The 25,851-nt window shown below is 56.1% G+C and overlaps 4 long non-coding RNA genes across 4 annotated transcripts; all 4 read left to right on the top strand.

The window, feature by feature from the left end:
- Positions 1 to 472: 472 nt before the first annotated feature.
- Positions 473 to 3,130, top strand: LOC128799248 (uncharacterized). Its single transcript, XR_008434681.1, has 2 exons — positions 473 to 878; positions 2,935 to 3,130. It is a non-coding gene; the product is annotated as an uncharacterized LOC128799248 (long non-coding RNA).
- Positions 3,131 to 6,923: 3,793 nt separating this feature from the next.
- On the top strand, positions 6,924 to 9,625 carry LOC128799246 (uncharacterized). The gene is made up of 2 exons (XR_008434679.1): positions 6,924 to 7,329; positions 9,430 to 9,625. It is a non-coding gene; the product is annotated as an uncharacterized LOC128799246 (long non-coding RNA).
- Positions 9,626 to 17,738: 8,113 nt separating this feature from the next.
- LOC128799247 (uncharacterized) lies at positions 17,739 to 20,397 on the top strand. The gene is made up of 2 exons (XR_008434680.1): positions 17,739 to 18,144; positions 20,202 to 20,397. It is a non-coding gene; the product is annotated as an uncharacterized LOC128799247 (long non-coding RNA).
- Positions 20,398 to 22,012: 1,615 nt separating this feature from the next.
- Positions 22,013 to 24,671, top strand: LOC128799242 (uncharacterized). Its single transcript, XR_008434678.1, has 2 exons — positions 22,013 to 22,418; positions 24,476 to 24,671. It is a non-coding gene; the product is annotated as an uncharacterized LOC128799242 (long non-coding RNA).
- The last annotated feature ends 1,180 nt before the right edge of the window (positions 24,672 to 25,851 follow it).

The raw sequence follows: 25,851 nt of genomic DNA, 5'->3' as shown, positions 1-25,851 counted from the left end.
AAGCATTCAAGGATTTGATCATTCCATGATCCCCATCTCTCCGTCTGGAGTGGCCCTGAAACTTCTGTGACATCACAGCTCCCAGCGTGTTGCAGGAGGAAGGTCCAGGTCCTGGAAACGAGCACAGCAGACACTTCACCTGCTGCCAGCGGCCAGTTCTCCCTCGCCCTTCGCTCTGCCCGTCAGTGCCGAGCTGTTGCTTCTGCCTGGGCTTTTCCTGACGCCTGCTCTGAAGCCAATCCCGGCAGGATGGGCACTGCTGCCCCAGTGGAGGTACAGTGCCATTCCAGGGAGGGGGGCACCCTGCTTGGGCAGGCTGCAGCCATGTGGGAATGGATGGGTGGGACAGCAAGCCCAGCGTGAGATTGTGCTGCCTCTTGCAGACGGTCAGAGACACCCTGGAGGAGATGGAAGTGGACATGGTGGTGCATGGAGAAGAAATGATGGAGGTGGACACAGAAGACACTGCCGAGGACATGGAGGTGGACGTGGAGGACGACATCGAGGAAATGGAGGTTGATGAGAAGGATGAGGAGGAGCCCATGGTCCTCGGATGAAGATGGAGCCCCACGAGCAAGAGAAGCAGATGCTTCCCACGCCCAGCCCACCTGAGCCACTGCTGGCAGCAGAGTCCAGCGCTGCTGCATCCTTTCCTCCAGGACTGAGGGAGATGATGGACACTGATATGACCCCTTTGTAATTACGTTCTATGTTTAGAGGTTTTCTGTAAATATGTTTTAAAGTTTGTTACCCTATAGGCTCCCATGTAAATATGTTAGCAAGTTTGTTAGACTATAGGTACCCATGTAAATACGTTAGGAAGTTTGTTAGATTATAGGTACCCATGTAAATATGTTAGCAAGTTTGTTAGTCTATAGGTACCCATGTAAATATGTTTGGAAGTTTGTTAGTCTATAAGCACCCATGTAAACATGTTCTGTAGACTGTTGTTTTTATAAGGATTGTCCAAATAAAACATCTTCTGTAAATCCTAGCTTTTGCCTATCTTTGGGAAAAAAATACTGTTTCTTTTTAAATCTCAGTTCTCTTTGCAATGCCTTTGGGCCCAGGCGGCGTTTGCACCCTTGTGCTTTCCACTTGTTCTGGGTTGCCGGGGCTGGAGGTCCCTGGCGGGGCTGGCACGGCCACCCCGGGGCTGGGGGTCCCTGTGCACAGGGGGTCCCACCGACACCACTGCTGGCACTGGGCACTGCTGCTCTTCCTGGGCTGGGCCAGAGCAGTGTCCCCAGGAGCAGAGCTGTCAGCAGCAGAGAGGGGGCTCTGACAGCAGTGGCCCCTGCAGCAATGGCCCAAAGCAGGCAGGAAGCCTTCAGCCACCCTTGCTGCTGGAGCCACGGGGACTCCTGGACCGGGAAGCGGCATCGGGCCACAGGCATGCCAAATCCACCTTCATGCTCTGAAGGCCATGGCAGCCTTGGGAACTGCGGGACCCGGATCTGGGCTGCTGCAGGGGCTGATGTTTAAGGCTTGGAGCCTCCAAAGGCTCCGGGCTTCGCTTGCCAGCCCGCCTTGCACTGCCCTGTGCCCGCACTGATCAAGAGACAAAAGCCAAGCCAGGGCATCCTCACGCTGCCCCCATTCCTGCTGCTGGCAGCGGCCACTGGCCCCTGTCCCCCACTCGGCTGACAGCTGGAGGGGCAGGGCAGGCTGTGCTGGGCAGGGGGCGGGGGGCTTTGGGCCTGTGGGTGCTGCTGCTGGGGGCCATGGGCCCACGTCTACCTTTTCCCTCTCTTCCCTCCTGTCACTTTCCCCATTTTCTCTCTCTGGGAGCTTGGCTTCTCTCTCTCCTGTCTGCAGGGTCAGCCGCACGTGGGACCCTGCAGGAACTGCCTGAACTACAGGGAAGTGGGAGGAGGACTCTTTCTCAGGAACTGTAGTCACAGGACAAGGGGGAATGGGATCAAACTGCAAGAGCTGAAATAGATTTGATGATGGGAAGAAGTTCTTTCCTGGGAGGGTGGTTGTCCCTGACACAGGGAGCAGTGCAGAGAGGCTGTGGATGCCCCATCGCCAGGAACATCCAAGGCCAGCTTGGACAGGGTCCAGAGCAACCTGGTGTGGTGGGAAGTTGCTCAGGTTGAAAGCAGATGATCCTTAGGGGCCCTTGCAAGCCAAAGCATTCAAGGATTTGATCATTCCATGATCCCCATCTCTCCGTCTGGAGTGGCCCTGAAACTTCTGTGACATCACAGCTCCCAGCGTGTTGCAGGAGGAAGGTCCAGGTCCTGGAAACGAGCACAGCAGACACTTCACCTGCTGCCAGCGGCCAGTTCTCCCTCGCCCTTCGCTCTGCCCGTCAGTGCCGAGCTGTTGCTGCTGCCTGGGCTTTTCCTGACGCCTGCTCTGAAGCCAATCCCGGCAGGATGGGCACTGCTGCCCCAGTGGAGGTACAGTGCCATTCCAGGGAGGGGGGCACCCTGCTTGGGCAGGCTGCAGCCATGTGGGAATGGATGGGGTGGGACAGCAAGCCCAGCGTGAGATTGTGCTGCCTCTTGCAGACGGTCAGAGACACCCTGGAGGAGATGGAAGTGGACATGGTGGTGCATGGAGAAGAAATGATGGAGGTGGACACAGAAGACACTGCCGAGGACATGGAGGTGGACGTGGAGGACGACATCGAGGAAATGGAGGTTGATGAGAAGGATGAGGAGGAGCCCATGGTCCTCGGATGAAGATGGAGCCCCACGAGCAAGAGAAGCAGATGCTTCCCACGCCCAGCCCACCTGAGCCACTGCTGGCAGCAGAGTCCAGCGCTGCTGCATCCTTTCCTCCAGGACTGAGGGAGATGATGGACACTGATATGACCCCTTTGTAATTACGTTCTATGTTTAGAGGTTTTCTGTAAATATGTTTTAAAGTTTGTTACCCTATAGGCTCCCATGTAAATATGTTAGCAAGTTTGTTAGACTATAGGTACCCATGTAAATACGTTAGGAAGTTTGTTAGATTATAGGTACCCATGTAAATATGTTAGCAAGTTTGTTAGTCTATAGGTACCCATGTAAATATGTTTGGAAGTTTGTTAGTCTATAAGCACCCATGTAAACATGTTCTGTAGACTGTTGTTTTTATAAGGATTGTCCAAATAAAACATCTTCTGTAAATCCTAGCTTTTGCCTATCTTTGGGAAAAAAATACTGTTTCTTTTTAAAATCTCAGTTCTCTTTGCAATGCCTTTGGGCCCAGGCGGCGTTTGCACCCTTGTGCTTTCCACTTGTTCTGGGTTGCCGGGGCTGGAGGTCCCTGGCGGGGCTGGCACGGCCACCCCGGGGCTGGGGGTCCCTGTGCACAGGGGGTCCCACCGACACCACTGCTGGCACTGGGCACTGCTGCTCTTCCTGGGCTGGGCCAGAGCAGTGTCCCCAGGAGCAGAGCTGTCAGCAGCAGAGAGGGGGCTCTGACAGCAGTGGCCCCTGCAGCAATGGCCCAAAGCAGGCAGGAAGCCTTCAGCCACCCTTGCTGCTGGAGCCACGGGGACTCCTGGACCGGGAAGCGGCATCGGGCCACAGGCATGCCAAATCCACCTTCATGCTCTGAAGGCCATGGCAGCCTTGGGAACTGCGGGACCCGGATCTGGGCTGCTGCAGGGGCTGATGTTTAAGGCTTGGAGCCTCCAAAGGCTCCGGGCTTCGCTTGCCAGCCCGCCTTGCACTGCCCTGTGCCCGCACTGATCAAGAGACAAAAGCCAAGCCAGGGCATCCTCACGCTGCCCCCATTCCTGCTGCTGGCAGCGGCCACTGGCCCCTGTCCCCCACTCGGCTGACAGCTGGAGGGGCAGGGCAGGCTGTGCTGGGCAGGGGGTGGGGGGCTTTGGGCCTGTGGGTGCTGCTGCTGGGGGCCATGGGCCCACGTCTACCTTTTCCCTCTCTTCCCTCCTGTCACTTTCCCCATTTTCTCTCTCTGGGAGCTTGGCTTCTCTCTCTCCTGTCTGCAGGGTCAGCCGCACGTGGGACCCTGCAGGAACTGCCTGAACTACAGGGAAGTGGGAGGAGGACTCTTTCTCAGGAACTGTAGTCACAGGACAAGGGGGAATGGGATCAAACTGCAAGAGCTGAAATAGATTTGATGATGGGAAGAAGTTCTTTCCTGGGAGGGTGGTTGTCCCTGACACAGGGAGCAGTGCAGAGAGGCTGTGGATGCCCCATCGCCAGGAACATCCAAGGCCAGCTTGGACAGGGTCCAGAGCAACCTGGTGTGGTGGGAAGTTGCTCAGGTTGAAAGCAGATGATCCTTAGGGGCCCTTGCAAGCCAAAGCATTCAAGGATTTGATCATTCCATGATCCCCATCTCTCCGTCTGGAGTGGCCCTGAAACTTCTGTGACATCACAGCTCCCAGCGTGTTGCAGGAGGAAGGTCCAGGTCCTGGAAACGAGCACAGCAGACACTTCACCTGCTGCCAGCGGCCAGTTCTCCCTCGCCCTTCGCTCTGCCCGTCAGTGCCGAGCTGTTGCTGCTGCCTGGGCTTTTCCTGACGCCTGCTCTGAAGCCAATCCCGGCAGGATGGGCACTGCTGCCCCAGTGGAGGTACAGTGCCATTCCAGGGAGGGGGGCACCCTGCTTGGGCAGGCTGCAGCCATGTGGGAATGGATGGGGTGGGACAGCAAGCCCAGCGTGAGATTGTGCTGCCTCTTGCAGACGGTCAGAGACACCCTGGAGGAGATGGAAGTGGACATGGTGGTGCATGGAGAAGAAATGATGGAGGTGGACACAGAAGACACTGCCGAGGACATGGAGGTGGACGTGGAGGACGACATCGAGGAAATGGAGGTTGATGAGAAGGATGAGGAGGAGCCCATGGTCCTCGGATGAAGATGGAGCCCCACGAGCAAGAGAAGCAGATGCTTCCCACGCCCAGCCCACCTGAGCCACTGCTGGCAGCAGAGTCCAGCGCTGCTGCATCCTTTCCTCCAGGACTGAGGGAGATGATGGACACTGATATGACCCCTTTGTAATTACGTTCTATGTTTAGAGGTTTTCTGTAAATATGTTTTAAAGTTTGTTACCCGATAGGCTCCCATGTAAATATGTTAGCAAGTTTGTTAGACTATAGGTACCCATGTAAATACGTTAGGAAGTTTGTTAGATTATAGGTACCCATGTAAATATGTTAGCAAGTTTGTTAGTCTATAGGTACCCATGTAAATATGTTTGGAAGTTTGTTAGTCTATAAGCACCCATGTAAACATGTTCTGTAGATTGTTACTCTATAGGCTGCCATGTAAACATGTTCTGTAGACTGTTGTTTTTATAAGGATTGTCCAAATAAAACATCTTCTGTAAATCCTAGCTTTTGCCTATCTTTGGGAAAAAAATACTGTTTCTTTTTAAAATCTCAGTTCTCTTTGCAATGCCTTTGGGCCCAGGCGGCGTTTGCACCCTTGGGCTTTCCACTTGTTCTGGGTTGCCGGGGCTGGAGGTCCCTGGCGGGGCTGGCATGGCCACGCCGGGGCTGGGGCTCCCTGTGCACAGGGGGTCCCACCGACACCACTGCTGGCACTGGGCACTGCTGCTCTTCCTGGGCTGGGCCAGAGCAGTGTCCCCAGGAGCAGAGCTGTCAGCAGCAGAGAGGGGGCTCTAACAGCAGTGGCCCCTGCAGCAATGGCCCAAAGCAGGCAGGAAGCCTTCAGCCACCCTTGCTGCTGGAGCCACGGGGACTCCTGGACCGGGAGGCGGCATCGGGCCACAGGCATGCCAAATCCACCTTCATGCTCTGAAGGCCATGGCAGCCTTGGGAACTGCGGGACCCGGATCTGGGCTGCTGCAGGGGCTGATGTTTAAGGCTTGGAGCCTCCAAAGGCTCCGGGCTTCCCTTGCCAGCCCGCCTTGCACTGCCCTGCGCCCGCACTGATCAAGAGACAAAAGCCAAGCCAGGGCATCCTCACGCTGCCCCCATTCCTGCTGCTGGCAGCGGCCACTGGCCCCTGTCCCCCACTCGACTGACAGCTGGAGGGGCAGGGCAGGCTGTGCTGGGCAGGGGGACGGGGGGCTTTAGGCCTGTGGCTGCTGCTGCTGGGGGCCATGGGCCCACGTCTACCTTTTCCCTCTCTTCCCTCCTGTCACTTTCCCCATTTTCTCTCTCTGGGAGCTTGGCTTCTCTCTCTCCTGTCTGCAGGGTCAGCCGCACGTGGGACCCTGCAGGAACTGCCTGAACTACAGGGAAGTGGGAGGAGGACTCTTTCTCAGGAACTGTAGTCACAGGACAAGGGGGAATGGGATCAAACTGCAAGAGCTGAAATAGATTTGATGATGGGAAGAAGTTCTTTCCTGGGAGGGTGGTTGTCCCTGACACAGGGAGCAGTGCAGAGAGGCTGTGGATGCCCCATCGCCAGGAACATCCAAGGCCAGCTTGGACAGGGTCCAGAGCAACCTGGTGTGGTGGGAAGTTGCTCAGGTTGAAAGCAGATGATCCTTAGGGGCCCTTGCAAGCCAAAGCATTCAAGGATTTGATCATTCCATGATCCCCATCTCTCCGTCTGGAGTGGCCCTGAAACTTCTGTGACATCACAGCTCCCAGCGTGTTGCAGGAGGAAGGTCCAGGTCCTGGAAACGAGCACAGCAGACACTTCACCTGCTGCCAGCGGCCAGTTCTCCCTCGCCCTTCGCTCTGCCCGTCAGTGCCGAGCTGTTGCTGCTGCCTGGGCTTTTCCTGACGCCTGCTCTGAAGCCAATCCCGGCAGGATGGGCACTGCTGCCCCAGTGGAGGTACAGTGCCATTCCAGGGAGGGGGGCACCCTGCTTGGGCAGGCTGCAGCCATGTGGGAATGGATGGGGTGGGACAGCAAGCCCAGCGTGAGATTGTGCTGCCTCTTGCAGACGGTCAGAGACACCCTGGAGGAGATGGAAGTGGACATGGTGGTGCATGGAGAAGAAATGATGGAGGTGGACACAGAAGACACTGCCGAGGACATGGAGGTGGACGTGGAGGACGACATCGAGGAAATGGAGGTTGATGAGAAGGATGAGGAGGAGCCCATGGTCCTCGGATGAAGATGGAGCCCCACGAGCAAGAGAAGCAGATGCTTCCCACGCCCAGCCCACCTGAGCCACTGCTGGCAGCAGAGTCCAGCGCTGCTGCATCCTTTCCTCCAGGACTGAGGGAGATGATGGACACTGATATGACCCCTTTGTAATTACGTTCTATGTTTAGAGGTTTTCTGTAAATATGTTTTAAAGTTTGTTACCCGATAGGCTCCCATGTAAATATGTTAGCAAGTTTGTTAGACTATAGGTACCCATGTAAATATGTTAGGAAGTTTGTTAGATTATAGGTACCCATGTAAATATGTTAGCAAGTTTGTTAGTCTATAGGTACCCATGTAAATATGTTTGGAAGTTTGTTAGTCTATAAGCACCCATGTAAACATGTTCTGTAGATTGTTACTCTATAGGCTGCCATGTAAACATGTTCTGTAGACTGTTGTTTTTATAAGGATTGTCCAAATAAAACATCTTCTGTAAATCCTAGCTTTTGCCTATCTTTGGGAAAAAAATACTGTTTCTTTTTAAAATCTCAGTTCTCTTTGCAATGCCTTTGGGCCCAGGCGGCGTTTGCACCCTTGGGCTTTCCACTTGTTCTGGGTTGCCGGGGCTGGAGGTCCCTGGCGGGGCTGGCACGGCCACCCCGGGGCTGGGGCTCCCTGTGCACAGGGGGTCCCACCGACACCACTGCTGGCACTGGGCACTGCTGCTCTTCCTGGGCTGGGCCAGAGCAGTGTCCCCAGGAGCAGAGCTGTCAGCAGCAGAGAGGGGGCTCTAACAGCAGTGGCCCCTGCAGCAATGGCCCAAAGCAGGCAGGAAGCCTTCAGCCACCCTTGCTGCTGGAGCCACGGGGACTCCTGGACCGGGAGGCGGCATCGGGCCACAGGCATGCCAAATCCACCTTCATGCTCTGAAGGCCATGGCAGCCTTGGGAACTGCGGGACCCGGATCTGGGCTGCTGCAGGGGCTGATGTTTAAGGCTTGGAGCCTCCAAAGGCTCCGGGCTTCGCTTGCCAGCCCGCCTTGCACTGCCCTGTGCCCGCACTGATCAAGAGACAAAAGCCAAGCCAGGGCATCCTCACGCTGCCCCCATTCCTGCTGCTGGCAGCGGCCACTGGCCCCTGTCCCCCACTCGGCTGACAGCTGGAGGGGCAGGGCAGGCTGTGCTGGGCAGGGGGTGGGGGGCTTTGGGCCTGTGGGTGCTGCTGTTGCTGGGGGCCATGGGCCCACGTCTACCTTTTCCCTCTCTTCCCTCCTGTCACTTTCCCCATTTTCTCTCTCTGGGAGCTTGGCTTCTCTCTCTCCTGTCTGCAGGGTCAGCCGCACGTGGGACCCTGCAGGAACTGCCTGAACTACAGGGAAGTGGGAGGAGGACTCTTTCTCAGGAACTGTAGTCACAGGACAAGGGGGAATGGGATCAAACTGCAAGAGCTGAAATAGATTTGATGATGGGAAGAAGTTCTTTCCTGGGAGGGTGGTTGTCCCTGACACAGGGAGCAGTGCAGAGAGGCTGTGGATGCCCCATCGCCAGGAACATCCAAGGCCAGCTTGGACAGGGTCCAGAGCAACCTGGTGTGGTGGGAAGTTGCTCAGGTTGAAAGCAGATGATCCTTAGGGGCCCTTGCAAGCCAAAGCATTCAAGGATTTGATCATTCCATGATCCCCATCTCTCCGTCTGGAGTGGCCCTGAAACTTCTGTGACATCACAGCTCCCAGCGTGTTGCAGGAGGAAGGTCCAGGTCCTGGAAACGAGCACAGCAGACACTTCACCTGCTGCCAGCGGCCAGTTCTCCCTCGCCCTTCGCTCTGCCCGTCAGTGCCGAGCTGTTGCTGCTGCCTGGGCTTTTCCTGACGCCTGCTCTGAAGCCAATCCCGGCAGGATGGGCACTGCTGCCCCAGTGGAGGTACAGTGCCATTCCAGGGAGGGGGGCACCCTGCTTGGGCAGGCTGCAGCCATGTGGGAATGGATGGGGTGGGACAGCAAGCCCAGCGTGAGATTGTGCTGCCTCTTGCAGACGGTCAGAGACACCCTGGAGGAGATGGAAGTGGACATGGTGGTGCATGGAGAAGAAATGATGGAGGTGGACACAGAAGACACTGCCGAGGACATGGAGGTGGACGTGGAGGACGACATCGAGGAAATGGAGGTTGATGAGAAGGATGAGGAGGAGCCCATGGTCCTCGGATGAAGATGGAGCCCCACGAGCAAGAGAAGCAGATGCTTCCCACGCCCAGCCCACCTGAGCCACTGCTGGCAGCAGAGTCCAGCGCTGCTGCATCCTTTCCTCCAGGACTGAGGGAGATGATGGACACTGATATGACCCCTTTGTAATTACGTTCTATGTTTAGAGGTTTTCTGTAAATATGTTTTAAAGTTTGTTACCCTATAGGCTCCCATGTAAATATGTTAGCAAGTTTGTTAGACTATAGGTACCCATGTAAATACGTTAGGAAGTTTGTTAGATTATAGGTACCCATGTAAATATGTTAGCAAGTTTGTTAGTCTATAGGTACCCATGTAAATATGTTTGGAAGTTTGTTAGTCTATAAGCACCCATGTAAACATGTTCTGTAGACTGTTGTTTTTATAAGGATTGTCCAAATAAAACATCTTCTGTAAATCCTAGCTTTTGCCTATCTTTGGGAAAAAAATACTGTTTCTTTTTAAAATCTCAGTTCTCTTTGCAATGCCTTTGGGCCCAGGCGGCGTTTGCACCCTTGTGCTTTCCACTTGTTCTGGGTTGCCGGGGCTGGAGGTCCCTGGCGGGGCTGGCATGGCCACGCCGGGGCTGGGGCTCCCTGTGCACAGGGGGTCCCACCGACACCACTGCTGGCACTGGGCACTGCTGCTCTTCCTGGGCTGGGCCAGAGCAGTGTCCCCAGGAGCAGAGCTGTCAGCAGCAGAGAGGGGGCTCTGACAGCAGTGGCCCCTGCAGCAATGGCCCAAAGCAGGCAGGAAGCCTTCAGCCACCCTTGCTGCTGGAGCCACGGGGACTCCTGGACCGGGAGGCGGCATCGGGCCACAGGCATGCCAAATCCACCTTCATGCTCTGAAGGCCATGGCAGCCTTGGGAACTGCGGGACCCGGATCTGGGCTGCTGCAGGGGCTGATGTTTAAGGCTTGGAGCCTCCAAAGGCTCCGGGCTTCGCTTGCCAGCCCGCCTTGCACTGCCCTGTGCCCGCACTGATCAAGAGACAAAAGCCAAGCCAGGGCATCCTCACGCTGCCCCCATTCCTGCTGCTGGCAGCGGCCACTGGCCCCTGTCCCCCACTCGGCTGACAGCTGGAGGGGCAGGGCAGGCTGTGCTGGGCAGGGGGACGGGGGGCTTTAGGCCTGTGGCTGCTGCTGCTGGGGGCCATGGGCCCACGTCTACCTTTTCCCTCTCTTCCCTCCTGTCACTTTCCCCATTTTCTCTCTCTGGGAGCTTGGCTTCTCTCTCTCCTGTCTGCAGGGTCAGCCGCACGTGGGACCCTGCAGGAACTGCCTGAACTACAGGGAAGTGGGAGGAGGACTCTTTCTCAGGAACTGTAGTCACAGGACAAGGGGGAATGGGATCAAACTGCAAGAGCTGAAATAGATTTGATGATGGGAAGAAGTTCTTTCCTGGGAGGGTGGTTGTCCCTGACACAGGGAGCAGTGCAGAGAGGCTGTGGATGCCCCATCGCCAGGAACATCCAAGGCCAGCTTGGACAGGGTCCAGAGCAACCTGGTGTGGTGGGAAGTTGCTCAGGTTGAAAGCAGATGATCCTTAGGGGCCCTTGCAAGCCAAAGCATTCAAGGATTTGATCATTCCATGATCCCCATCTCTCCGTCTGGAGTGGCCCTGAAACTTCTGTGACATCACAGCTCCCAGCGTGTTGCAGGAGGAAGGTCCAGGTCCTGGAAACGAGCACAGCAGACACTTCACCTGCTGCCAGCGGCCAGTTCTCCCTCGCCCTTCGCTCTGCCCGTCAGTGCCGAGCTGTTGCTGCTGCCTGGGCTTTTCCTGACGCCTGCTCTGAAGCCAATCCCGGCAGGATGGGCACTGCTGCCCCAGTGGAGGTACAGTGCCATTCCAGGGAGGGGGGCACCCTGCTTGGGCAGGCTGCAGCCATGTGGGAATGGATGGGGTGGGACAGCAAGCCCAGCGTGAGATTGTGCTGCCTCTTGCAGACGGTCAGAGACACCCTGGAGGAGATGGAAGTGGACATGGTGGTGCATGGAGAAGAAATGATGGAGGTGGACACAGAAGACACTGCCGAGGACATGGAGGTGGACGTGGAGGACGACATCGAGGAAATGGAGGTTGATGAGAAGGATGAGGAGGAGCCCATGGTCCTCGGATGAAGATGGAGCCCCACGAGCAAGAGAAGCAGATGCTTCCCACGCCCAGCCCACCTGAGCCACTGCTGGCAGCAGAGTCCAGCGCTGCTGCATCCTTTCCTCCAGGACTGAGGGAGATGATGGACACTGATATGACCCCTTTGTAATTACGTTCTATGTTTAGAGGTTTTCTGTAAATATGTTTTAAAGTTTGTTACCCGATAGGCTCCCATGTAAATATGTTAGCAAGTTTGTTAGACTATAGGTACCCATGTAAATATGTTAGGAAGTTTGTTAGATTATAGGTACCCATGTAAATATGTTAGCAAGTTTGTTAGTCTATAGGTACCCATGTAAATATGTTTGGAAGTTTGTTAGTCTATAAGCACCCATGTAAACATGTTCTGTAGATTGTTACTCTATAGGCTGCCATGTAAACATGTTCTGTAGACTGTTGTTTTTATAAGGATTGTCCAAATAAAACATCTTCTGTAAATCCTAGCTTTTGCCTATCTTTGGGAAAAAAATACTGTTTCTTTTTAAAATCTCAGTTCTCTTTGCAATGCCTTTGGGCCCAGGCGGCGTTTGCACCCTTGTGCTTTCCACTTGTTCTGGGTTGCCGGGGCTGGAGGTCCCTGGCGGGGCTGGCACGGCCACCCCGGGGCTGGGGCTCCCTGTGCACAGGGGGTCCCACCGACACCACTGCTGGCACTGGGCACTGCTGCTCTTCCTGGGCTGGGCCAGAGCAGTGTCCCCAGGAGCAGAGCTGTCAGCAGCAGAGAGGGGGCTCTGACAGCAGTGGCCCCTGCAGCAATGGCCCAAAGCAGGCAGGAAGCCTTCAGCCACCCTTGCTGCTGGAGCCACGGGGACTCCTGGACCGGGAGGCGGCATCGGGCCACAGGCATGCCAAATCCACCTTCATGCTCTGAAGGCCATGGCAGCCTTGGGAACTGCGGGACCCGGATCTGGGCTGCTGCAGGGGCTGATGTTTAAGGCTTGGAGCCTCCAAAGGCTCCGGGCTTCGCTTGCCAGCCCGCCTTGCACTGCCCTGTGCCCGCACTGATCAAGAGACAAAAGCCAAGCCAGGGCATCCTCACGCTGCCCCCATTCCTGCTGCTGGCAGCGGCCACTGGCCCCTGTCCCCCACTCGGCTGACAGCTGGAGGGGCAGGGCAGGCTGTGCTGGGCAGGGGGCGGGGGGCTTTGGGCCTGTGGGTGCTGCTGCTGCTGGGGGCCATGGGCCCACGTCTACCTTTTCCCTCTCTTCCCTCCTGTCACTTTCCCCATTTTCTCTCTCTGGGAGCTTGGCTTCTCTCTCTCCTGTCTGCAGGGTCAGCCGCACGTGGGACCCTGCAGGAACTGCCTGAACTACAGGGAAGTGGGAGGAGGACTCTTTCTCAGGAACTGTAGTCACAGGACAAGGGGGAATGGGATCAAACTGCAAGAGCTGAAATAGATTTGATGATGGGAAGAAGTTCTTTCCTGGGAGGGTGGTTGTCCCTGACACAGGGAGCAGTGCAGAGAGGCTGTGGATGCCCCATCGCCAGGAACATCCAAGGCCAGCTTGGACAGGGTCCAGAGCAACCTGGTGTGGTGGGAAGTTGCTCAGGTTGAAAGCAGATGATCCTTAGGGGCCCTTGCAAGCCAAAGCATTCAAGGATTTGATCATTCCATGATCCCCATCTCTCCGTCTGGAGTGGCCCTGAAACTTCTGTGACATCACAGCTCCCAGCGTGTTGCAGGAGGAAGGTCCAGGTCCTGGAAACGAGCACAGCAGACACTTCACCTGCTGCCAGCGGCCAGTTCTCCCTCGCCCTTCGCTCTGCCCGTCAGTGCCGAGCTGTTGCTGCTGCCTGGGCTTTTCCTGACGCCTGCTCTGAAGCCAATCCCGGCAGGATGGGCACTGCTGCCCCAGTGGAGGTACAGTGCCATTCCAGGGAGGGGGGCACCCTGCTTGGGCAGGCTGCAGCCATGTGGGAATGGATGGGGTGGGACAGCAAGCCCAGCGTGAGATTGTGCTGCCTCTTGCAGACGGTCAGAGACACCCTGGAGGAGATGGAAGTGGACATGGTGGTGCATGGAGAAGAAATGATGGAGGTGGACACAGAAGACACTGCCGAGGACATGGAGGTGGACGTGGAGGACGACATCGAGGAAATGGAGGTTGATGAGAAGGATGAGGAGGAGCCCATGGTCCTCGGATGAAGATGGAGCCCCACGAGCAAGAGAAGCAGATGCTTCCCACGCCCAGCCCACCTGAGCCACTGCTGGCAGCAGAGTCCAGCGCTGCTGCATCCTTTCCTCCAGGACTGAGGGAGATGATGGACACTGATATGACCCCTTTGTAATTACGTTCTATGTTTAGAGGTTTTCTGTAAATATGTTTTAAAGTTTGTTACCCGATAGGCTCCCATGTAAATATGTTAGCAAGTTTGTTAGACTATAGGTACCCATGTAAATACGTTAGGAAGTTTGTTAGACTATAGGTACCCATGTAAATATGTTAGCAAGTTTGTTAGTCTATAGGTACCCATGTAAATATGTTTGGAAGTTTGTTAGTCTATAAGCACCCATGTAAACATGTTCTGTAGACTGTTGTTTTTATAAGGATTGTCCAAATAAAACATCTTCTGTAAATCCTAGCTTTTGCCTATCTTTGGGAAAAAAATACTGTTTCTTTTTAAAATCTCAGTTCTCTTTGCAATGCCTTTGGGCCCAGGCGGCGTTTGCACCCTTGTGCTTTCCACTTGTTCTGGGTTGCCGGGGCTGGAGGTCCCTGGCGGGGCTGGCACGGCCACCCCGGGGCTGGGGCTCCCTGTGCACAGGGGGTCCCACCGACACCACTGCTGGCACTGGGCACTGCTGCTCTTCCTGGGCTGGGCCAGAGCAGTGTCCCCAGGAGCAGAGCTGTCAGCAGCAGAGAGGGGGCTCTGACAGCAGTGGCCCCTGCAGCAATGGCCCAAAGCAGGCAGGAAGCCTTCAGCCACCCTTGCTGCTGGAGCCACGGGGACTCCTGGACCGGGAGGCGGCATCGGGCCACAGGCATGCCAAATCCACCTTCATGCTCTGAAGGCCATGGCAGCCTTGGGAACTGCGGGACCCGGATCTGGGCTGCTGCAGGGGCTGATGTTTAAGGCTTGGAGCCTCCAAAGGCTCCGGGCTTCGCTTGCCAGCCCGCCTTGCACTGCCCTGTGCCCGCACTGATCAAGAGACAAAAGCCAAGCCAGGGCATCCTCACGCTGCCCCCATTCCTGCTGCTGGCAGCGGCCACTGGCCCCTGTCCCCCACTCGGCTGACAGCTGGAGGGGCAGGGCAGGCTGTGCTGGGCAGGGGGCGGGGGGCTTTGGGCCTGTGGCTGCTGCTGCTGGGGGCCATGGGCCCACGTCTACCTTTTCCCTCTCTTCCCTCCTGTCACTTTCCCCATTTTCTCTCTCTGGGAGCTTGGCTTCTCTCTCTCCTGTCTGCAGGGTCAGCCGCACGTGGGACCCTGCAGGAACTGCCTGAACTACAGGGAAGTGGGAGGAGGACTCTTTCTCAGGAACTGTAGTCACAGGACAAGGGGGAATGGGATCAAACTGCAAGAGCTGAAATAGATTTGATGATGGGAAGAAGTTCTTTCCTGGGAGGGTGGTTGTCCCTGACACAGGGAGCAGTGCAGAGAGGCTGTGGATGCCCCATCGCCAGGAACATCCAAGGCCAGCTTGGACAGGGTCCAGAGCAACCTGGTGTGGTGGGAAGTTGCTCAGGTTGAAAGCAGATGATCCTTAGGGGCCCTTGCAAGCCAAAGCATTCAAGGATTTGATCATTCCATGATCCCCATCTCTCCGTCTGGAGTGGCCCTGAAACTTCTGTGACATCACAGCTCCCAGCGTGTTGCAGGAGGAAGGTCCAGGTCCTGGAAACGAGCACAGCAGACACTTCACCTGCTGCCAGCGGCCAGTTCTCCCTCGCCCTTCGCTCTGCCCGTCAGTGCCGAGCTGTTGCTGCTGCCTGGGCTTTTCCTGACGCCTGCTCTGAAGCCAATCCCGGCAGGATGGGCACTGCTGCCCCAGTGGAGGTACAGTGCCATTCCAGGGAGGGGGGCACCCTGCTTGGGCAGGCTGCAGCCATGTGGGAATGGATGGGGTGGGACAGCAAGCCCAGCGTGAGATTGTGCTGCCTCTTGCAGACGGTCAGAGACACCCTGGAGGAGATGGAAGTGGACATGGTGGTGCATGGAGAAGAAATGATGGAGGTGGACACAGAAGACACTGCCGAGGACATGGAGGTGGACGTGGAGGACGACATCGAGGAAATGGAGGTTGATGAGAAGGATGAGGAGGAGCCCATGGTCCTCGGATGAAGATGGAGCCCCACGAGCAAGAGAAGCAGATGCTTCCCACGCCCAGCCCACCTGAGCCACTGCTGGCAGCAGAGTCCAGCGCTGCTGCATCCTTTCCTCCAGGACTGAGGGAGATGATGGACACTGATATGACCCCTTTGTAATTACGTTCTATGTTTAGAGGTTTTCTGTAAATATGTTTTAAAGTTTGTTACCCGATAGGCTCCCATGTAAATATGTTAGCAAGTTTGTTAGACTATAGGTACCCATGTAAATATGTTAGGAAGTTTGTTAGATTATAGGTACCCATGTAAATATGTTAGCAAGTTTGTTAGTCTATAGGTACCCATGTAAATATGTTAGCAAGTTTGTTAGTCTATAGGTACCCATGTAAATATGTTTGGAAGTTTGTTAGTCTATAAGCACCCATATAAACATGTTCTGTAGACTGTTGTTTTTATAAGGATTGTCCAAATAAAACATCTTCTGTAAATCCTAGCTTTTGCCTATCTTTGGGAAAAAAATACTGTTTCTTTTTAAAATCTCAGTTCTCTTTGCAATGCCTTTGGGCCCAGGCGGCGTTTGCACCCTTGGGCTTTCCACTTGTTCTGGGTTGCCGGGGCTGGAGGTCCCTGGCGGGGCTGGCACGGCCACGCCGGGGCTGGGGCTCCCTGTGCACAGGGGGTCCCACCGACACCACTGCTGGCACTGGGCACTGCTGCTCTTCCTGGGCTGGGCCAGAGCAGTGTCCCCAGGAGCAGAGCTGTCAGCAGCAGAGAGGGGGCTCTGACAGCAGTGGCCCCTGCAGCAATGGCCCAAAGCAGGCAGGAAGCCTTCAGCCACCCTTGCTGCTGGAGCCACGGGGACTCCTGGACCGGGAGGCGGCATCGGGCCACAGGCATGCCAAATCCACCTTCATGCTCTGAAGGCCATGGCAGCCTTGGGAACTGCGGGACCCGGATCTGGGCTGCTGCAGGGGCTGATGTTTAAGGCTTGGAGCCTCCAAAGGCTCCGGGCTTCGCTTGCCAGCCCGCCTTGCACTGCCCTGTGCCCGCACTGATCAAGAGACAAAAGCCAAGCCAGGGCATCCTCACGCTGCCCCCATTCCTGCTGCTGGCAGCGGCCACTGGCCCCTGTCCCCCACTCGGCTGACAGCTGGAGGGGCAGGGCAGGCTGTGCTGGGCAGGGGGCGGGGGGCTTTGGGCCTGTGGGTGCTGCTGCTGCTGGGGGCCATGGGCCCACGTCTACCTTTTCCCTCTCTTCCCTCCTGTCACTTTCCCCATTTTCTCTCTCTGGGAGCTTGGCTTCTCTCTCTCCTGTCTGCAGGGTCAGCCGCATGTGGGACCCTGCAGGAACTGCCTGAACTACAGGGAAGTGGGAGGAGGACTCTTTCTCAGGAACTGTAGTCACAGGACAAGGGGGAATGGGATCAAACTGCAAGAGCTGAAAAAGATTTGATGATGGGAAGAAGTTCTTTCCTGGGAGGGTGGTTGTCCCTGACACAGGGAGCAGTGCAGAGAGGCTGTGGATGCCCCATCGCCAGGAACATCCAAGGCCAGCTTGGACAGGGTCCAGAGCAACCTGGTGTGGTGGGAAGTTGCTCAGGTTGAAAGCAGATGATCCTTAGGGGCCCTTGCAAGCCAAAGCATTCAAGGATTTGATCATTCCATGATCCCCATCTCTCCGTCTGGAGTGGCCCTGAAACTTCTGTGACATCACAGCTCCCAGCGTGTTGCAGGAGGAAGGTCCAGGTCCTGGAAACGAGCACAGCAGACACTTCACCTGCTGCCAGCGGCCAGTTCTCCCTCGCCCTTCGCTCTGCCCGTCAGTGCCGAGCTGTTGCTGCTGCCTGGGCTTTTCCTGACGCCTGCTCTGAAGCCAATCCCGGCAGGATGGGCACTGCTGCCCCAGTGGAGGTACAGTGCCATTCCAGGGAGGGGGGCACCCTGCTTGGGCAGGCTGCAGCCATGTGGGAATGGATGGGGTGGGACAGCAAGCCCAGCGTGAGATTGTGCTGCCTCTTGCAGACGGTCAGAGACACCCTGGAGGAGATGGAAGTGGACATGGTGGTGCATGGAGAAGAAATGATGGAGGTGGACACAGAAGACACTGCCGAGGACATGGAGGTGGACGTGGAGGACGACATCGAGGAAATGGAGGTTGATGAGAAGGATGAGGAGGAGCCCATGGTCCTCGGATGAAGATGGAGCCCCACGAGCAAGAGAAGCAGATGCTTCCCACGCCCAGCCCACCTGAGCCACTGCTGGCAGCAGAGTCCAGCGCTGCTGCATCCTTTCCTCCAGGACTGAGGGAGATGATGGACACTGATATGACCCCTTTGTAATTACGTTCTATGTTTAGAGGTTTTCTGTAAATATGTTTTAAAGTTTGTTACCCGATAGGCTCCCATGTAAATATGTTAGCAAGTTTGTTAGACTATAGGTACCCATGTAAATACGTTAGGAAGTTTGTTAGATTATAGGTACCCATGTAAATATGTTAGCAAGTTTGTTAGTCTATAGGTACCCATGTAAATATGTTTGGAAGTTTGTTAGTCTATAAGCACCCATGTAAACATGTTCTGTAGACTGTTGTTTTTATAAGGATTGTCCAAATAAAACATCTTCTGTAAATCCTAGCTTTTGCCTATCTTTGGGAAAAAAATACTGTTTCTTTTTAAAATCTCAGTTCTCTTTGCAATGCCTTTGGGCCCAGGCGGCGTTTGCACCCTTGTGCTTTCCACTTGTTCTGGGTTGCCGGGGCTGGAGGTCCCTGGCGGGGCTGGCACGGCCACCCCGGGGCTGGGGCTCCCTGTGCACAGGGGGTCCCACCGACACCACTGCTGGCACTGGGCACTGCTGCTCTTCCTGGGCTGGGCCAGAGCAGTGTCCCCAGGAGCAGAGCTGTCAGCAGCAGAGAGGGGGCTCTGACAGCAGTGGCCCCTGCAGCAATGGCCCAAAGCAGGCAGGAAGCCTTCAGCCACCCTTGCTGCTGGAGCCACGGGGACTCCTGGACCGGGAGGCGGCATCGGGCCACAGGCATGCCAAATCCACCTTCATGCTCTGAAGGCCATGGCAGCCTTGGGAACTGCGGGACCCGGATCTGGGCTGCTGCAGGGGCTGATGTTTAAGGCTTGGAGCCTCCAAAGGCTCCGGGCTTCGCTTGCCAGCCCGCCTTGCACTGCCCTGTGCCCGCACTGATCAAGAGACAAAAGCCAAGCCAGGGCATCCTCACGCTGCCCCCATTCCTGCTGCTGGCAGCGGCCACTGGCCCCTGTCCCCCACTCGGCTGACAGCTGGAGGGGCAGGGCAGGCTGTGCTGGGCAGGGGGCGGGGGGCTTTGGGCCTGTGGCTGCTGCTGCTGGGGGCCATGGGCCCACGTCTACCTTTTCCCTCTCTTCCCTCCTGTCACTTTCCCCATTTTCTCTCTCTGGGAGCTTGGCTTCTCTCTCTCCTGTCTGCAGGGTCAGCCGCATGTGGGACCCTGCAGGAACTGCCTGAACTACAGGGAAGTGGGAGGAGGACTCTTTCTCAGGAACTGTAGTCACAGGACAAGGGGGAATGGGATCAAACTGCAAGAGCTGAAATAGATTTGATGATGGGAAGAAGTTCTTTCCTGGGAGGGTGGTTGTCCCTGACACAGGGAGCAGTGCAGAGAGGCTGTGGATGCCCCATCGCCAGGAACATCCAAGGCCAGCTTGGACAGGGTCCAGAGCAACCTGGTGTGGTGGGAAGTTGCTCAGGTTGAAAGCAGATGATCCTTAGGGGCCCTTGCAAGCCAAAGCATTCAAGGATTTGATCATTCCATGATCCCCATCTCTCCGTCTGGAGTGGCCCTGAAACTTCTGTGACATCACAGCTCCCAGCGTGTTGCAGGAGGAAGGTCCAGGTCCTGGAAACGAGCACAGCAGACACTTCACCTGCTGCCAGCGGCCAGTTCTCCCTCGCCCTTCGCTCTGCCCGTCAGTGCCGAGCTGTTGCTGCTGCCTGGGCTTTTCCTGACGCCTGCTCTGAAGCCAATCCCGGCAGGATGGGCACTGCTGCCCCAGTGGAGGTACAGTGCCATTCCAGGGAGGGGGGCACCCTGCTTGGGCAGGCTGCAGCCATGTGGGAATGGATGGGGTGGGACAGCAAGCCCAGCGTGAGATTGTGCTGCCTCTTGCAGACGGTCAGAGACACCCTGGAGGAGATGGAAGTGGACATGGTGGTGCATGGAGAAGAAATGATGGAGGTGGACACAGAAGACACTGCCGAGGACATGGAGGTGGACGTGGAGGACGACATCGAGGAAATGGAGGTTGATGAGAAGGATGAGGAGGAGCCCATGGTCCTCGGATGAAGATGGAGCCCCACGAGCAAGAGAAGCAGATGCTTCCCACGCCCAGCCCACCTGAGCCACTGCTGGCAGCAGAGTCCAGCGCTGCTGCATCCTTTCCTCCAGGACTGAGGGAGATGATGGACACTGATATGACCCCTTTGTAATTACGTTCTATGTTTAGAGGTTTTCTGTAAATATGTTTTAAAGTTTGTTACCCTATAGGCTCCCATGTAAATATGTTAGCAAGTTTGTTAGACTATAGGTACCCATGTAAATACGTTAGGAAGTTTGTTAGATTATAGGTACCCATGTAAATATGTTAGCAAGTTTGTTAGTCTATAGGTACCCATGTAAATATGTTTGGAAGTTTGTTAGTCTATAAGCACCCATGTAAACATGTTCTGTAGACTGTTGTTTTTATAAGGATTGTCCAAATAAAACATCTTCTGTAAATCCTAGCTTTTGCCTATCTTTGGGAAAAAAATACTGTTTCTTTTTAAAATCTCAGTTCTCTTTGCAATGCCTTTGGGCCCAGGCGGCGTTTGCACCCTTGTGCTTTCCACTTGTTCTGGGTTGCCGGGGCTGGAGGTCCCTGGCGGGGCTGGCACGGCCACCCCGGGGCTGGGGCTCCCTGTGCACAGGGGGTCCCACCGACACCACTGCTGGCACTGGGCACTGCTGCTCTTCCTGGGCTGGGCCAGAGCAGTGTCCCCAGGAGCAGAGCTGTCAGCAGCAGAGAGGGGGCTCTGACAGCAGTGGCCCCTGCAGCAATGGCCCAAAGCAGGCAGGAAGCCTTCAGCCACCCTTGCTGCTGGAGCCACGGGGACTCCTGGACCGGGAGGCGGCATCGGGCCACAGGCATGCCAAATCCACCTTCATGCTCTGAAGGCCATGGCAGCCTTGGGAACTGCGGGACCCGGATCTGGGCTGCTGCAGGGGCTGATGTTTAAGGCTTGGAGCCTCCAAAGGCTCCGGGCTTCGCTTGCCAGCCCGCCTTGCACTGCCCTGTGCCCGCACTGATCAAGAGACAAAAGCCAAGCCAGGGCATCCTCACGCTGCCCCCATTCCTGCTGCTGGCAGCGGCCACTGGCCCCTGTCCCCCACTCGGCTGACAGCTGGAGGGGCAGGGCAGGCTGTGCTGGGCAGGGGGCGGGGGGCTTTGGGCCTGTGGCTGCTGCTGCTGGGGGCCATGGGCCCACGTCTACCTTTTCCCTCTCTTCCCTCCTGTCACTTTCCCCATTTTCTCTCTCTGGGAGCTTGGCTTCTCTCTCTCCTGTCTGCAGGGTCAGCCGCATGTGGGACCCTGCAGGAACTGCCTGAACTACAGGGAAGTGGGAGGAGGACTCTTTCTCAGGAACTGTAGTCACAGGACAAGGGGGAATGGGATCAAACTGCAAGAGCTGAAATAGATTTGATGATGGGAAGAAGTTCTTTCCTGGGAGGGTGGTTGTCCCTGACACAGGGAGCAGTGCAGAGAGGCTGTGGATGCCCCATCGCCAGGAACATCCAAGGCCAGCTTGGACAGGGTCCAGAGCAACCTGGTGTGGTGGGAAGTTGCTCAGGTTGAAAGCAGATGATCCTTAGGGGCCCTTGCAAGCCAAAGCATTCAAGGATTTGATCATTCCATGATCCCCATCTCTCCGTCTGGAGTGGCCCTGAAACTTCTGTGACATCACAGCTCCCAGCGTGTTGCAGGAGGAAGGTCCAGGTCCTGGAAACGAGCACAGCAGACACTTCACCTGCTGCCAGCGGCCAGTTCTCCCTCGCCCTTCGCTCTGCCCGTCAGTGCCGAGCTGTTGCTGCTGCCTGGGCTTTTCCTGACGCCTGCTCTGAAGCCAATCCCGGCAGGATGGGCACTGCTGCCCCAGTGGAGGTACAGTGCCATTCCAGGGAGGGGGGCACCCTGCTTGGGCAGGCTGCAGCCATGTGGGAATGGATGGGGTGGGACAGCAAGCCCAGCGTGAGATTGTGCTGCCTCTTGCAGACGGTCAGAGACACCCTGGAGGAGATGGAAGTGGACATGGTGGTGCATGGAGAAGAAATGATGGAGGTGGACACAGAAGACACTGCCGAGGACATGGAGGTGGACGTGGAGGACGACATCGAGGAAATGGAGGTTGATGAGAAGGATGAGGAGGAGCCCATGGTCCTCGGATGAAGATGGAGCCCCACGAGCAGGAGAAGCAGATGCTTCCCACGCCCAGCCCACCTGAGCCACTGCTGGCAGCAGAGTCCAGCGCTGCTGCATCCTTTCCTCCAGGACTGAGGGAGATGATGGACACTGATATGACCCCTTTGTAATTACGTTCTATGTTTAGAGGTTTTCTGTAAATATGTTTTAAAGTTTGTTACCCTATAGGCTCCCATGTAAATATGTTAGCAAGTTTGTTAGACTATAGGTACCCATGTAAATACGTTAGGAAGTTTGTTAGATTATAGGTACCCATGTAAATATGTTAGCAAGTTTGTTAGTCTATAGGTACCCATGTAAATATGTTTGGAAGTTTGTTAGTCTATAAGCACCCATGTAAACATGTTCTGTAGACTGTTGTTTTTATAAGGATTGTCCAAATAAAACATCTTCTGTAAATCCTAGCTTTTGCCTATCTTTGGGAAAAAAATACTGTTTCTTTTTAAAATCTCAGTTCTCTTTGCAATGCCTTTGGGCCCAGGCGGCGTTTGCACCCTTGTGCTTTCCACTTGTTCTGGGTTGCCGGGGCTGGAGGTCCCTGGCGGGGCTGGCACGGCCACCCCGGGGCTGGGGCTCCCTGTGCACAGGGGGTCCCACCGACACCACTGCTGGCACTGGGCACTGCTGCTCTTCCTGGGCTGGGCCAGAGCAGTGTCCCCAGGAGCAGAGCTGTCAGCAGCAGAGAGGGGGCTCTGACAGCAGTGGCCCCTGCAGCAATGGCCCAAAGCAGGCAGGAAGCCTTCAGCCACCCTTGCTGCTGGAGCCACGGGGACTCCTGGACCGGGAGGCGGCATCGGGCCACAGGCATGCCAAATCCACCTTCATGCTCTGAAGGCCATGGCAGCCTTGGGAACTGCGGGACCCGGATCTGGGCTGCTGCAGGGGCTGATGTTTAAGGCTTGGAGCCTCCAAAGGCTCCGGGCTTCGCTTGCCAGCCCGCCTTGCACTGCCCTGTGCCCGCACTGATCAAGAGACAAAAGCCAAGCCAGGGCATCCTCACGCTGCCCCCATTCCTGCTGCTGGCAGCGGCCACTGGCCCCTGTCCCCCACTCGGCTGACAGCTGGAGGGGCAGGGCAGGCTGTGCTGGGCAGGGGGCGGGGGGCTTTGGGCCTGTGGCTGCTGCTGCTGGGGGCCATGGGCCCACGTCTACCTTTTCCCTCTCTTCCCTCCTGTCACTTTCCCCATTTTCTCTCTCTGGGAGCTTGGCTTCTCTCTCTCCTGTCTGCAGGGTCAGCCGCACGTGGGACCCTGCAGGAACTGCCTGAACTACAGGGAAGTGGGAGGAGGACTCTTTCTCAGGAACTGTAGTCACAGGACAAGGGGGAATGGGATCAAACTGCAAGAGCTGAAATAGATTTGATGATGGGAAGAAGTTCTTTCCTGGGAGGGTGGTTGTCCCTGACACAGGGAGCAGTGCAGAGAGGCTGTGGATGCCCCATCGCCAGGAACATCCAAGGCCAGCTTGGACAGGGTCCAGAGCAACCTGGTGTGGTGGGAAGTTGCTCAGGTTGAAAGCAGATGATCCTTAGGGGCCCTTGCAAGCCAAAGCATTCAAGGATTTGATCATTCCATGATCCCCATCTCTCCGTCTGGAGTGGCCCTGAAACTTCTGTGACATCACAGCTCCCAGCGTGTTGCAGGAGGAAGGTCCAGGTCCTGGAAACGAGCACAGCAGACACTTCACCTGCTGCCAGCGGCCAGTTCTCCCTCGCCCTTCGCTCTGCCCGTCAGTGCCGAGCTGTTGCTGCTGCCTGGGCTTTTCCTGACGCCTGCTCTGAAGCCAATCCCGGCAGGATGGGCACTGCTGCCCCAGTGGAGGTACAGTGCCATTCCAGGGAGGGGGGCACCCTGCTTGGGCAGGCTGCAGCCATGTGGGAATGGATGGGGTGGGACAGCAAGCCCAGCGTGAGATTGTGCTGCCTCTTGCAGACGGTCAGAGACACCCTGGAGGAGATGGAAGTGGACATGGTGGTGCATGGAGAAGAAATGATGGAGGTGGACACAGAAGACACTGCCGAGGACATGGAGGTGGACGTGGAGGACGACATCGAGGAAATGGAGGTTGATGAGAAGGATGAGGAGGAGCCCATGGTCCTCGGATGAAGATGGAGCCCCACGAGCAAGAGAAGCAGATGCTTCCCACGCCCAGCCCACCTGAGCCACTGCTGGCAGCAGAGTCCAGCGCTGCTGCATCCTTTCCTCCAGGACTGAGGGAGATGATGGACACTGATATGACCCCTTTGTAATTACGTTCTATGTTTAGAGGTTTTCTGTAAATATGTTTTAAAGTTTGTTACCCTATAGGCTCCCATGTAAATATGTTAGCAAGTTTGTTAGACTATAGGTACCCATGTAAATACGTTAGGAAGTTTGTTAGATTATAGGTACCCATGTAAATATGTTAGCAAGTTTGTTAGTCTATAGGTACCCATGTAAATATGTTTGGAAGTTTGTTAGTCTATAAGCACCCATGTAAACATGTTCTGTAGACTGTTGTTTTTATAAGGATTGTCCAAATAAAACATCTTCTGTAAATCCTAGCTTTTGCCTATCTTTGGGAAAAAAATACTGTTTCTTTTTAAAATCTCAGTTCTCTTTGCAATGCCTTTGGGCCCAGGCGGCGTTTGCACCCTTGTGCTTTCCACTTGTTCTGGGTTGCCGGGGCTGGAGGTCCCTGGCGGGGCTGGCACGGCCACCCCGGGGCTGGGGCTCCCTGTGCACAGGGGGTCCCACCGACACCACTGCTGGCACTGGGCACTGCTGCTCTTCCTGGGCTGGGCCAGAGCAGTGTCCCCAGGAGCAGAGCTGTCAGCAGCAGAGAGGGGGCTCTGACAGCAGTGGCCCCTGCAGCAATGGCCCAAAGCAGGCAGGAAGCCTTCAGCCACCCTTGCTGCTGGAGCCACGGGGACTCCTGGACCGGGAGGCGGCATCGGGCCACAGGCATGCCAAATCCACCTTCATGCTCTGAAGGCCATGGCAGCCTTGGGAACTGCGGGACCCGGATCTGGGCTGCTGCAGGGGCTGATGTTTAAGGCTTGGAGCCTCCAAAGGCTCCGGGCTTCGCTTGCCAGCCCGCCTTGCACTGCCCTGTGCCCGCACTGATCAAGAGACAAAAGCCAAGCCAGGGCATCCTCACGCTGCCCCCATTCCTGCTGCTGGCAGCGGCCACTGGCCCCTGTCCCCCACTCGGCTGACAGCTGGAGGGGCAGGGCAGGCTGTGCTGGGCAGGGGGCGGGGGGCTTTGGGCCTGTGGCTGCTGCTGCTGGGGGCCATGGGCCCACGTCTACCTTTTCCCTCTCTTCCCTCCTGTCACTTTCCCCATTTTCTCTCTCTGGGAGCTTGGCTTCTCTCTCTCCTGTCTGCAGGGTCAGCCGCACGTGGGACCCTGCAGGAACTGCCTGAACTACAGGGAAGTGGGAGGAGGACTCTTTCTCAGGAACTGTAGTCACAGGACAAGGGGGAATGGGATCAAACTGCAAGAGCTGAAATAGATTTGATGATGGGAAGAAGTTCTTTCCTGGGAGGGTGGTTGTCCCTGACACAGGGAGCAGTGCAGAGAGGCTGTGGATGCCCCATCGCCAGGAACATCCAAGGCCAGCTTGGACAGGGTCCAGAGCAACCTGGTGTGGTGGGAAGTTGCTCAGGTTGAAAGCAGATGATCCTTAGGGGCCCTTGCAAGCCAAAGCATTCAAGGATTTGATCATTCCATGATCCCCATCT

Source organism: Vidua chalybeata, chromosome 23, assembly GCF_026979565.1.
Source record: "Vidua chalybeata isolate OUT-0048 chromosome 23, bVidCha1 merged haplotype, whole genome shotgun sequence".
Taxonomy (NCBI): domain Eukaryota; kingdom Metazoa; phylum Chordata; class Aves; order Passeriformes; family Viduidae; genus Vidua; species Vidua chalybeata.
This window is presented reverse-complemented; position numbering and strand designations above follow the sequence as displayed.